The sequence below is a fragment of the Triplophysa rosa genome, linkage group LG9 (genome assembly GCF_024868665.1).
Source record: "Triplophysa rosa linkage group LG9, Trosa_1v2, whole genome shotgun sequence".
In the NCBI taxonomy this organism is placed as follows: Eukaryota; Metazoa; Chordata; class Actinopteri; order Cypriniformes; family Nemacheilidae; genus Triplophysa; species Triplophysa rosa.
Genome location: NC_079898.1, coordinates 25,055,776 through 25,069,085, shown reverse-complemented (window position 1 = coordinate 25,069,085; position 13,310 = coordinate 25,055,776).

Sequence of the window (13,310 nt, the reverse complement as noted above, 5' to 3'; positions counted from 1 at the left end):
CAAGGCAACAGACCCACTTCAGCCAATCATAACCCCTCCCCTTCGACGTCCCCTGGCAACTGCTGCAGCCCGCGCAAGTGCTAAAGCTTGTGTTTTCACATGTTTTAATCTCCCCCACGATATGAGGTAAAGTGTCTGTGGAATCCTCAGTGGTTTTTAATTGTGTTCGTTTCTTATTTTGCTGTCGAGCCTTAATTTTTTACCCGAGGAGTTTTAAATACAGTTTGTCGCAAAACTTTTGAGGCCAGTGCATATAGGTTATGTCTGGTTGTTTAAATATTATGTAGCTATCTTTGGTGGATGTTTTAGAATAAGAAATTATTATAAGAAATAGTTTTATATTTAACGCAATATTATTATTTTTGGGGGCGTGAGTTGTTTGGGTCTTTATGTAACAAAATTATTTTGTAAAACTACAGTATCAGGGAATATGTTTTTTTCTTCTTCTAATATACAAAAAATAAATAACTACAACTATGCAACTTTATTAATGTGTTTAAATAAACATAGACTTTTTTAACACACTGCAGCGCTAACTCTCCTTAACAATTACGAGTGTTAAACTTTGCTTAACCCAGCATTAAAGGTGGCTTTAACCTGGCATTTAAAAACATGTTAAAGCATGTTTAACACGTTGTTTGCCCCTTAAGTGCTTGCTGGATGAATTAACACATAAGTCACTTTATAAAACTGCACATTTTGTACATTCATTGCAGATCATGTCAAGTACTCTGATCTGCGACTATCAAGCGGTTTGTTGGTTGAAGATTAAAAAAATCCAGTACTGGCAGAAACCAAAACAACTGTATACTAGAATGACCTCATTGGCCTGGTGCATCTGCTCCATCTCACCCAACTGCTGTTCTCACACATGGATACAAAAACAGTAGCACAAGACTTCTCGCTCGCAGCACACAGGACCGCCTAAAAATGGTGGCAGGACACAATGTCAGACCGTTTACACTACAGGCAAAGAAAACCATTGATAATATGATTGATGATATGGTTTCAAGCTCACTAGCATAGTATTTACGTGCTATGAAACCCATAGTTTAGTCATAATCCCCAGGGATTTAAAGCAAGAGGAATTCAGGTCATTGTGATAGGGTACCATTATGCAATATGACGCTTATATGGTCGTTCAACAAGACAAACAGGATTTCTTGAGCCCAGTATTTGTGCTAGCAAAATGGAAAACAGTTTTGTGAATGGTTGTGATAACTAATGGCGGCGTGTAAACGCACTGGATTCTGTGACTGTTGTATCATTTGTGTCACTGTTAGTCAGCTGCTTGGGGCAATTCAGAAATGTTATGCCAAAATTTGTGTGAGAGGACTGTGGTTTATGCATCTTTGCATTTTTAGCAAAGTAGAACTTGACCCTGGATCTATATCCTTTGTTGGCTCATTATTTTAAAACATACAGTCCCTGGACATAAAAGTCCAAATGTATTTACTCTTCTGTTGTTCAAAACCTGTAATATACAAAAGAAGATATTTTGAGAAATCTCTTAGTGGTTTTGTGTCCATACAATGAAGGCCAATGGTGTCCAGTGTTGTTTGGTTACCAACGTTCTTCAAAATATCTTCTTCTGTTCTGCAGAATAATGAAAGTCAAAAAGGTTTAGAATGACACGAGAGTGAGTAAATAATAAAACATTATAACATGCCTCAAAAATCTGACGGAAATGATTGGTTGATAAGAACGTCGTTACTTTTCCAACACCTGATTTTATAGTGGAATGTACTGTTTTCTCAACAAGCATATTAATGCATTGTGTGCGTCATGTATTATCACCAGATATCAAAGAAGACAAACGCTGTGACTGATGAAAGGATGGAGATGTGGAAGGGTGTGTCTGCGCAGGGAGGGGACAGCGTGTGCTGGTGTATTGGTCAGATGCCCTGCTGTTTTAATAGCCCATAAATCTGAGCAGGCTAGAGGCCGCTGTATTCAGCTCACTGAGACCCTTTCATGCAGAAAAACCAATCCGACCGTTTTAAAGTAAGCGCAAAAGCCCTGCCAAAAGACATCAGCGGCACACACGCAGGAACTGCACTCCATTTCAGACGGCTTAGAGCTAATAAAACACTCCATTAATGACCAGCGTGGGAGAGTCTTCATCCTTCTATCCCTGACACTTTCTTGCTCTTATACGTCCATGAAACACGCTTGTTGCTGTACTTAATCTAAACAAGCCGTGACACTCGGATCTGGCAGTGGAGGGTTATTGAATTAAAGCGGCTCTTAAATGTACTCAGGTCTACAAACCCATCTCTGCAGTCGTCCATATCACATTAAAGCGAGACTCCCTGCTTTAATTCTATCATCTCGCATGCAAACTTGCCCGAGCTATACATGCCGCCCTGATAAAATGACATTGACGCATTGTTTTTCTGTGTCCACAATGAAGGTAAATATTGGGCTAAAAGTCTTTATCGAAATGTATTTTATCCGAAAGTGATAGACTACTAGTGCAAAAGTCATGAGACGCAATTGATTTTCGGTTTCTAGGCCATTGGTAGGGCGTTCTGCGTGGTTGCTATGCAGTTGCTATGGGTGTTCTGTGTCCAAAAATGTAAAAAAAAGTTTTCGTTTTGATAAACCACAAACCTTAAGTATGAGCCAAAGTAAAGTGACTTTTGCATTAGCAAATGCAACAGGTTTTTGCTCTATTGGAGATTTAGATGTTTGTAAGAACTTGGATATTTGTAAACTATTTAATGTCGCTAGTGGAAACTTCTTTGATGGCAGCAATAACACACCAAACCCTCCTTCATTGTCTGGCAGTTTGAGAGCATTTACATAGATAAAGACGTCAGGGCGGCCAAACCGGGTAAACAAGAACTATTTGCATTCACCTGAGGGCAAGCACCACTCACTGTGGCACTCCCATTGGCCATTCGCCTTGGCTTTTATAACAAAAATGGAGGACATTGTTTTATGTGTTTTGTTAGTAATGCTACGATTAGTGCTTGAGAAAGACTGAAACCGGAATGTGTTGATGTTTCCTGCTATCTACATAGCTACAGACTTCATACTAGTTTGCACGATTATGACTTGGAATGCTGTCTAGGTAGGAAGCTCAGTTAAGTATTAGAACAGAGTTAGTGTGTTGGCTTCTGTGTACTGTAATAAGATGGAAAACTTTGTAGACAAAAAATATTATTCCAAAGATTATCCACTGTTGGTCCATTCAGTAACAATGCACACACATTCACAAAACTAGACATAAACAAATTACACATCACTGAATTCGCAAGATTTGTCAGTAACGTATGAACGTTTATGTGGCATAAAGAAAACTACTTTAGGACAATCAGATTTCTTTTGCACTCTCATTACAATGCAAAACAATATACGTTTATATATGTTAAAGTCCTTGTGAAATGAAAAATTACGATGCCAATTTTTTCATGAAATATTGCAGCTTTTATTGTAAATAGTTATCAATGTGGGTCGTTCTCTTTTTACAATACGTGTGCACTCATAATCTTCAGTTAGAATCTGAAAATGCACTTCCGTCCTGTAATGACTATCCATCTTCAATGACGTATGTTAGACGGCTTGGGCGGAGCATCTGTTAACTCCTCCCCTTTAGCTGTCAGTCTGCTGCCAGTTCCATTTCAAAATGCAACGGCTGTTTTTATACATCAAATCGGAGAAAGACAAAAGCCACGCCCACAATTTTCTCATTCAAAATTCAATTTCACTCAGAAATGCGTCAAAATACGGAAGTAAAAACGATCGCAACTACCGGTTCACAGGGACTTTAAAATGATAAAATAGTTATACAGAATGTACTATTTGTAGTATTTATTATAATGGCTTTAATCCATGTTGGTATAAATGCACACAATCATCTAGAAATGACATGTATATAATAAAAATACAAAAAGCCTCAGATGCAAAATATGTGGATGCATTATGGTATTGAAAATTTGGAAGGCAAACATGAACCATAGTCCCAGAATAAAATCACCTCAACATTCCTTTTCGTTTTGCAAAATACAATCATTTTTTGTTCTTTAGATTCAGTGATGTGTTGTGACCTGAGGTTCTTCCACATAAGTGAACGTACACGGTTAGGCAGACAGCGTTCGGACAGCTCTCCGCATTAACAGACTCTTTGTTACTCCAGATGTGATGTGTGGATGGATCTCCACGGGCGACACACAGAGCCTTATTAAACACTGAGACAGCGGAGTGTGTTTGCTCACAGAAGTCTAGTGTTTGACAGCTCTTTGTGTGTGTCGGGCCTTTATGAAATGTGTCAACAGCTCCTGCTTGACTCTTATCTGTACTGATAGACACGTGAAGTTAATAAAACACTCGACGTGCAGTGCCGCAAAAGCACTGCCGTGCAATTATCCAAAAGTTTGAGTTTGATTTGAACTAGATACAGTATGTACAATAAATAAGCATTGTGTAAATAAACACACTGTGTTTTCATGAAATATTGATGAGGCTTAGTGGCGTATGGACTGGCTCTAAGAAAGTTGTCAATAAAGTAATAGAATAAGTCTTATTTTAAATAACGACGAAAGTGGGAAGTAACAGATGAACACATCCAAAACACGTTTACTTGTATGAATATTACTTTAGTCTTTAAAAACAATTTTTGTTAGTCATTGATGTCTCTACTTTAAACTTGTTGATGTTTCAAAATTGTATACTGTATATAGCCGCGGAACAAATTAAGAGACTACTCCAGTTTTGCTTTTAATCATCATTTCTGCATGTATTGTGGCTATTTCAGTCCGGTGTCTGTTCAATTTCAACATAGAAACAAACCTCAGGAATGACATAAAGTCACCCAACAGTGATATGAAATATGATAGACTAAGGCTGAATGCAAAGACGAATGAAAGTTTAAAAAAATTGTATGTAAAACATGTATTGTTTTGTTGTTTAAACATGATTATGAACTTGTTTTCTTTGCGGTGTTCAATATCTGAATACCAGTTTGTCCTTTTTGCGAAGTAAAAATATAGGCCCTTTACTTTCATTTGGGAGAAATGTTGCCACAAGTTCACAGAATGAAACAAAAATGACCATTTTACTTAAACACATAGCTATAAATAATGAATGTAGAAAAACTGAAAACTGTTGTGGATTAGTCTCTTTTTTTCTGCAGCTGTATGATAATATTTAAGATTTACACAATCATGAAAAAGGTCTGATTTTCCAAGCCTGGGAAGTAATGAATAATGATTCATTTCTAAAAATGTATTCTATATTTTAGATCATGCATGACTGAGAAAGTCATGAAAAGGAAATTTCATGGAAGGAATATTTTGCAGACTGTTCACATTTGTGATTATCACCACCAGGAAGTGAATTGACACTAAAGATGTCTCCAGGATTCAACTGATACAGAATTATTGTCAGTATTGAACTTAAACAGAATGTATGGCTAAGTACCATTGTGGTGTGAAATATGACTTTTACATGACGTTTTATATCATCATAGTTTCACATTCGCTTATACAGACAGAATTGGGTGAACTATCACTTTAAATGTCTGGCTTCATCTTTTGTTTTGGCGTCTCACTTTAACAGCGGCTCAGTTCATCAAACAAAAGCCATTTGAACACAATACACTGTTTGTAGATGCAATCAAATTAGCCTATTGATCCCCTGTTGTTTTACTGCCTCTGTAAATTCTGTTTTTCTTCAGTAATGTGGTCTCGTACAGGCTGATGAACACCTTTGGAAGTTAATTAAGTGTAAAGTGCTAAAGTGCGTGACTGAGTGTTTAACCACATCACATACAATTATCAGGACGTGTTTGTCATATTATAGTGCTGGAATATTTGATCTTCTCTAAAATATCAAACACTTTGAGTACTGGGTTATTTTAATGTCAAAGGGAAACATCTGAGAAGCAGAAGACTTCTCATTGCTGTTTAAGAGAAATAAGATATACAATGTCAACACACCACACCATACTGAAAACCCAACAACATGTTTTACATTTAATTCAGAACGTGTAAAACTCTAGCTTTGGATGTACTTGTGTCTCGCTTCTATCAGCTTCATAGCGGAGCCCCTCACCCACAACCTCAGGCACAAGTGCGCTTTTGTCTCGTGGGACAATTGTGATGCTGTGCCTGCTGCTGTCACTGGCCCCAGTGTGGGCCGCATGACATGCGAACGCTGCCATCATTGTTCTAACACCACAGACAACATCATGCATGACTGACGGGTGTAAATATCAACATGTGCCCTACAGGAGAGACGGGCTACTTTCCTCACATGAGTTTTACTTTACTCATTGGAGCATTGTTTTGCACCGTTTGATTTTGAGAAATTTAATGAGAAATATTGAAGCTCATATAGAAAAGTCCGCCAGTAAAATGAAGCATAAAATTTGCAGCATTTGGAAGATGCTTTCATGCAAATGTTTCCAATGTATTTTATCAGCACGAATGAGTCAAATCAAGAAAAAAACTGTTAAGAACCATCAGACAAACCTGTATCAAAAGGGTTTGTCATTTTGTTTCTATGCATCTTAAAGGAACAGTTCACCCCAAAATAAAAACTGTCAACATTTACCCACCCTCAGGTTGTTCCAAACCTGTTTAAATGTCTTTGTTCTGCTAAACACAAAGGAAGATATTTGGAGGAATGTCAGTAACCAAACAGATGTCATCACCCATTGACTGTCATAGTAAAGGAGTCCCTTTAAGTGATAGTTCACCCAAAAATAAAAATTCTGTCATTCAAACCTCTATATGACTTTCTTTTATGGAACGCAAAAGAAGATATTTTGAGAAATGTCTCTGTGATTTTCTGTCCATACAATGGATGTCAGTGTTGTTTGGTTACCAACATTCTTCGAAATATCTTCTTATGTGTTCTGCAGAAGAAAGACAGTCATACAGCTTTGGAATGGCATGCGAGTAAGATTGACTTGGCAAGTGTGTGTAATCGTACAGTAGAGATAAATGCAGGCGCTGAATGAGGGCGCAGATGTGTTGGTGTGTGTGTTTTTCTGATGTGTGTATGTATGCGCCTGCAGCCTCACTGAGTTTGGGGTGTGTAGGGAAAACCGGCCTACGAGCTGTACAGTGTGTGTGTGTGTGTGTGTGTGTGTGTGTGTGTGAACGCGTGCTGCCCTGCTCTTCCTGCCTCACTGAGCGCAGCTTAATGAAGCGAAAGTGTCCACAGGGCAGACCGGGCCTCGTGTTCCTACGCAACCAGGAGCCGTGGGGAGGTGGTGAGACTGTGAATCAGGGCTACGGCTACAGCTTCTCCTCCCTTGCTTTCCATAACAACACACTGTTTCTTTTTCTAACACAAAGCGGCTGTTTTTATGGTCTTTCTTTGTTTATTATTTTCTGCTTCAGTCTGTCCGTCTCTCCTTTGGATCCTCTCACTGTCATCACTGTCGCATGCATACAGTTCAGGATTTGAACAAACCTCGAATCATTTCATCATTCAGCTTTTATTCATCCTTGTCATTCCACACCTGTGTGACTTTTTTATTCTGCACAACACAAAAGAAGCTATTTTGAATGACGTTGGTAAACAAACGACATCAAACCCCATTGACTTCCATTGTATGGACACAAAACTACTTGGACATTTCTCGAAATATCTTCTTTGTGTTCCGCAGAAGAGAAAGAGTCGGATACAGATTGTGTATGGCGTGAGGGTGAACGGCTATAGGGTGATGTAGCTCGGAAGCTACATTTTTTACATAATAAAGATTTTTAGGAAAACCTGGCAACAGTATTAATGAGTTCCATTGTCCCACGACATGGAAAATTCACAAAAGACATCACAATAATATCCCAATTATTACACCTGCCTAAGGAATTTAGAGAGAATCTGAGACAAAGTTGACATTCAACCAAAACTGAGAACTGAATAAAGTGTCTAAAAGAGCGACCGTGTTGTTTCTCAGATCACGGGTATGCTTAAAGGACAAACTGGACATGTTCTATACTTAGTGCAGGTGATGGTGTGCTCCGCACTCGGGCTGGCCATGAGAAGGTGTGAGGACCTGCTGCCAGCTCCTGCGGGGTTGGACGAAGCCGTGCAGCCGCGGGCCGGTGGGGCCCATCGGCCATCTGTCCCTGAGCGAAAGAGCCGGGCACGGCCCTGAGAGGAGCAGTGAGGGGCTCCTAACACTAATGCTGAGGATAAAGGGGGTCTGGAACTGTTTTCTTTCTCTCCTAGCAACCGTTTCTTCTTTTACTTCATTTTTTTTGAAGGGGGAGTAGTATCCTTATGGTGGGGTTTGTACGGCCTCGCTCTCTTTCACTGTCCTGTTTATGGTAATGAGCCATCTGCCCTTTCTCTGATGCTTGCGGGAGGAGGGGGGGGGGTGTCTGACGGGACCGGCCAGAGGTGAGAAGACATTGGTATAATGATGAAATCTGTTTCTTATGAATCACTTTGCAGACTTGTTGATTCACAATAGAGGTAAATGGCATCCAGACCAATTCGGTGATATATAACTTTAGTGCACACTTTACAAAGTGAATTACAAGATTGTAATATACTTGTAGTGTACTATTTCAATACAACTTGACTAAATCGGCACACGTTTTCGTTTATAAAAGCATACTTTTTATAATAATTTAACTTTAAGTACTTAAGTTCCAACTGTTTTTTGTTTGTATTGTTTACTACAAGTGGATAGTTGTTTGTACTGCAAGTGAACTTACAAGATATTGATAGATTACTAGTGCAATACACAATGCGCCATTTTTAGTCTGTAAAAGTACACTTTGAAGTATACTCCGTGTAAACTAGTCGTTTTTATACTGCAAGTGTACTTGTAAGTTGTCTTAAAGTGACACATTGTCATATTTAAAGGTTCATAGTAATATTTATATTGTCATATTTATAGTATATTATTTAAACTTCAAATATATAGGGCCAATATACTTTTCTGTCAGTATTAGTCAAGTATACGTAAGTGTACTTTTAAGTACGTTTCCGAGAATTACACTTTGCTATTTTTTGTTTAAAATTACAGTACTAGCACATTTGAATTAACATTTTATTTGCAAAGGACCTCTTTTATTAGAGTTCCCATGCATGATTTTTATTAAAAGGTCTCAGATATCCTTTTAATGTCATTGACCCAAACGTGGAGAAAGAAAGCAGAGTCCGTGTTTGCATGTGTGTGGGCTGCGGTATGACACACTCACAGTGTGTGACGGGTAGGTGTGAAGGTAAACTGAGAAGCCGTTAGTGAACGCGTTCTTGTAGTGTGTGTGTGTGTGTGGTAGTTATGTGTGATAAGTATGTGTGTATCAACAATGAACCCCCTGACTAGTGTGGCAAAGGTGAGTGATGACAGCTACAGTCAGTGTGGGGGTCAATTTATTTAAACACAAAATAAACAAATGCATTCATATAAAAATAAGAAAAGTGTGTGTCGAAATAAAATCGGGTGTAGTGCGCAAGCAGTGAGAAGGAGCGCAGTGGCGGTGAGGAAGCGATGAATGGGTTTGGTCCAGGTAAGGGGCGGAGTTAGGGTGGCCGCATGTGCTCCTTTCCTGGTCTGTGGGATGGATGGGGGGGGTGGCTTCTTTGAAGGACACAAGTCTCTCTCTCTCTCTCTCACACCTTGAAAGTTCCGCACAGGTCTTGACAAACAGATAAAGGTTGAATATCTGTTTTGGTTCCCCTTTTGGATTCAAGCTTCTATCTGTGTTCACTACAGGTCACTTTCTGTCAGTGCATCACAGGGTTTATAATACTTAAAAAGAGTCTGCTATGACCGAACGTGTCCATGGTCGGCTATGCAGACACAATTACTGATTGCTGATTGGTCTCTTGCAACATCTGTGACATCTGCTGTTTATTCTTATGTCTGAATATTACAACTACAACACAAAAGGAAAGCGTGCATTCAGCTCCCTTTTATGTACTGTATGTGTTGCTTTTTATTTAAAACATTGTAAACTAATGTACTCAAGGTTTACTATTTAAAGCACACTTTTATAAATAAAACTAAGTAACTCAATTTAAGAATACATAGTTATTTTTGTAAGGGTTGCTTTGTTATTTTGCCAAGTCAATGTTTTCCAGACATGTTTTGTGTGGAAATATTTAAACCTACTGATGGGAAATGGTGTTGTTTTCAAAACCATATAAGAGATGAGAGACACAGTAGATCTGTTTAAGTTTTGGGTAAGAACATTGGTTTAAGCGGAGTGAAGTCAATAACTGTGTCAGGGTTGGATTGTGAACAGACTGACTGAAAGCATCACAAGGACATGTGATTTCTACATGATACGGTTGTCATAGCAGCACCCTGGATCACGCTAAGACAGTGGAGTATGGCAGAGGAACACATGATCGAGGTTATGTAAGGGCAAGACAAATTGACAAGCAGATCACTGACAACACATGATCAACTACTGTTTCTAAAGAAAGTGCAAAAGTTGCAATGCTTTGGTGCTGTCAGTTGTTGCAGCAGTGGGTTACAATGTAGTTGCTTAGATGTTCTGAATGCATTAAACACTAATATGTGTCATTAAAATGACATCTATGATTGAGATTGTGAGTTTTAATTATTTCTTTATGTGTATGGATTTTTTAACTTCGGCAATATTGTGTTTACAGTTTCAATTGAATTCAGTTGAGCTCAGCGAACGTGAACCTGCCTGTGAAAAACAACAAGTTTCAGTTCCTTTAGCACAAGCCATAGGGAACCATGCGCTGGTTCAACAGTTGAGCTGCTTGCCACTTCCTGCTAAACACACACACACACAACCAACTTCCTGTTGCTGGCAACACCAGCTGGAGTTGTCTGATAGCTTCGTGTGTGCCACACCCTCCCACATTATGTGATATTATTTCAATATCCATTTAATCACCGTAAGGTCAGAAGCAAAGTTTCTGTTTATGATTTCATAGCTGACTCAAATCTCAACTAACCCAGACACAATTAGACCAAACAAATAACAAACGAATCCATCTGTCAGTACCAAAGAACAAACATCCCATAGACTTTTTTATCGTTTCATGTTTCTTTAAAGCTATTTTGAAACACTACAAAATTGCTAGAAAAAGCATTACTGAAATACACTTAGATTGAATTTAACATCTAGGGGCCTGAATGGACTCGTGGAGACTTGACGGTAGACTCTTTTAACTCTATTTCATAACCACTCAGAATGTCATCTTCAGTAAACCACAGTAACCACACAAAGCACCCCACGATTCCCATAGCAACCGCCTAACAACACCTTGGCAACCACCTCTAACCTCCTAACATCTTAGAAGTGCGTTTCACACAAGCAAGCCACAAGTGTAATCACAATAGTGATAGTGATAATTACTCTTACAAAACAACATTTTTCTTTTAGTTTTTTACACCAAGGCGCAATGCATTTCTGCTCCATCGTCCAAGTTTCAGCACGTATAAAAAACAACAAAAATACGATGTAGTACTGTGGTACTTTCTATTAATGAATACTTTTCATTCACACACATCCTTCGGACAGTCCTGGGCAACACACACCTGCTATGAAAACACATTTCTGTGGTGTCGTGTTTATTCTACACGAACGAAGGAGACTATTGGAACGAAGTCATTTCTCTATCAGTTGCTCGTTACTGACGTCATTTGTTAAGAGAGCTCTGATGGTGTGCTTTAACTAAGTGGTCTACGGTGACATCTAGTGGTGGACATGTGTATTTGCCCGAATATAAATTGTTAAACTGTGTAGTCGTGGTAGATTCATTTCTCTAACCATCATTTTGCAACTATATATCAGGGGTCTGGTCATTTCATTATTTAAATTATGTCGTATTTAAATATCTGTGAAGAAATATGATATTCATTTATTTCGAGCTTCCTAATTCCAACCACGCATTTGTTATATTATTTATCGCCCAATATGTTTATAATTTAATATTGTGCTTCTAAATTATTGACACATATCTACTGTATAACAAGGCCACATGCTGGTGCATGGATGTATTTGAATATTTTATCATTAATGATGAAATAACCATTAGCTATCTGCCTTCTTCCCCAACAGTGACAGAAAGAGACAGAGAAACATTTATTTTCCAATATACTGTATAAATATAAAACAATTGTTCAAAATATTTGTCCTACATTATAAATCTTCAGAATTTGCTTAATTTCAACCATGAAAAAAAAAAATATATATATAAAGAATTCAATGATGTAACTTATACAATTAATTTAAGGTTGACTTTTAATAACATCTTTGTCAAGAAACTAAGAAAACCACTTTTTTCCAGTTGGATGTTTGACTGCAGCATTTTGACTAATATTTGACCTGCTTCATAGGAGACAAAACCATCATCGAGTTCACCACAATTATAGAGATGTAAAATGCAGTTCTGTTTTATCACAGCAGGTAGTGCTAATGTGTATGAAGGATTTCATAGAAAACACTGTAAGGTAAATATACTGTAACAATGACAGGTGTCTCAGTTATGCAACAGTTTAAATAGCAACTTCTCTAATTAAATAATTCGCTTTTTAGATGAAATACATATCCAGGTTGTGACTTTTTGTTGATTTCAAACCATTCCAGACAGTTTTTTGTCTTGGAAAAAATAACCATGCTTTTAAAGTCTTACTTAAATACTTGAACTTTTTTCAAAATTGACCTAAGCAATGCCTCAAATGATAAAACCTTGAATATAACCTAATGCGCCAAAATGTTTGTCTTTGAACAACACACAAAATAACAATATTTGAGGTGAGGTTTATCAAAACATTTAATATGCACTTATGCCTCTCAGGCAAATGTATCTTATATAAGAGATATTTGTCTTTTCAAAAGATCTACTAAAACATTGAGACCGAATATTAGTAAGCTGTGAAGTCTGTTGGTTTGTTAAACTGGCACAACTCATCCTGTCCTTTACTTTAGAGGTGATTTCAGTGTTGACGGGTCAGTGCGTGGATTTATCTTTTATTCTGTATTCTGTTAATATTTTCTCAGTGCCTGATTCATTCTAGATCTCATGATTTCAAATGTTTACATTTACTTACATTTATTCATTTATCAGATGCTTTTATCCAAAGTGACTTACAAACAAATTAGCATTTAACATTTTGTCTAATGGTGGATGAATGCGCCATGAACCAAGAAGTACATGTCCCAAGAAATAAAGCAATTTGGTGCCATGGTAAAAGTATGGTATAAGGTGGTAACACCATGGTAATTTTGTAGGTGTAATAAAATAGTACTTTAACATGCAATGGTATTGTATTTTACCATGGTATTGTATTATATGTAAAATGACATTTACCGTGGTGAAACCATGGTAATACCATAGTACTTTTTCTGTACGTG